General features: G+C 43.2%; 1 long non-coding RNA gene across 1 annotated transcript in view; it reads right to left on the bottom strand.

The window, feature by feature from the left end:
* Positions 1 to 449: 449 nt before the first annotated feature.
* LOC106014200 overlaps positions 450 to 1,320 on the bottom strand; it is a 17,663-nt gene continuing 16,792 nt past the window's right edge. Inside the window, exon 2 of the long non-coding RNA XR_004859520.1 lies at positions 450 to 520. This is a non-coding gene — a long non-coding RNA (uncharacterized LOC106014200). The remainder of the gene's footprint in view (positions 521 to 1,320) is intronic.

Here is a 1,320-nt window from a genome sequence, read left to right as displayed (position 1 = left end):
CAAAAAAAGACTTTAAAATGCGTTTCTGTTCCATATGCCCTCTCACCTTGACGGCCTTGACATCTCTCTCCTCAATGAGAGCGGATGGTCGTCGAGATCGACTCAGCATGGGCCCCAGGCTGGACATGCTGCGGGTGGAGCTGGCCGGCTCTAATGGTCCTTTGGTCGTCATGGCAACAGACTGAGATGTTGTCGGGGGTGTATGAAAAATCCACACGGTAGGTTACGTTGTCAATCACACAGGTGAAACCCAGGGGTTTTACTCCAAGGAGTTCAGAATCCAACGAAAGGCACAACGTGAAAAATCACAACTGAGAAGTGTTCACCTATCACAATAGACGTGGTCGATAGAACAACGTTCTAAAACTGCCTCTTTTACCGATGATTGTTTATTCCAACCACAACATTAACAGCGTCTTCTGTTCGTCTTTGTCCTGTCCTTTTCTTCCTTTTCGTTTCGATAAAGACCGTAGGTCACTTCCCGTAACACACTCGAGCTCCTAACGAACACCCGTGGAAACTAATCAAGAGAAAAGTCGATGAAATAGAAACAAGATACACCAAGGCTGTCACAACAACACTACAAACCCCATACATCCAAGCCCCACAGAGCCGAAATCACACGCCGCGTAAGCAATGTGAGAAAAGAATTTACTACCTCCGAGCAAACATTTGCGTCACAGTAAGAAGCGTTAACTCTCATTTCTGCACTAAGATAGTTATATCTCAGACAAAAATGAACCAAGAAAGCAAACGGCCACGGAAACTTAATCCTAGTCAAAATAATGCCATGCCATCTTGGAGATTCGAAACGGACCTGCCCATCATCATGAAAACAACAATTGACAATGAAACCAACTAAAAAATGAAACCCGGATCCAAATGTACCCACCGAGTATGATTATTTATGGGGAAGAAATAAAAGACAGCTGGTTTGAAGTTTCGCTTGAGTTAACAACAAGAACATGGAGGTGGTAACATTTGTACTTATACAAGTTGCTTTGGGCTGGAAAACACAGAGTAACACAGAATTATAAAAACAACAGACAGACGGACAGACAAACGGAACGTTGAAGTAAGGGGAAAAATAGATAAAGATGCACACGTGTCCTCAGTATACTTCTTATATCGATACAAGTATCATGTCAATAGAGCTTCAGGTTCACATAAACAAAAATCAGATTTAAAACGTATCCGGGAATATATTACCGAGGGCAAGGTCGAGGAATAAAGTGGGAAGAGAAAAATGTGGGCAGGAGCCACACGAAACACACACACACACACACACACACACACACACACACACACACACACACACAA

The sequence above is a fragment of the Aplysia californica genome, unplaced genomic scaffold (assembly GCF_000002075.1).
Source record: "Aplysia californica isolate F4 #8 unplaced genomic scaffold, AplCal3.0 scaffold00034, whole genome shotgun sequence".
Taxonomy (NCBI): domain Eukaryota; kingdom Metazoa; phylum Mollusca; class Gastropoda; order Aplysiida; family Aplysiidae; genus Aplysia; species Aplysia californica.
Note: the sequence above shows the minus strand (reverse complement) of the source record. Positions and strands in the feature narration are given on the sequence as shown.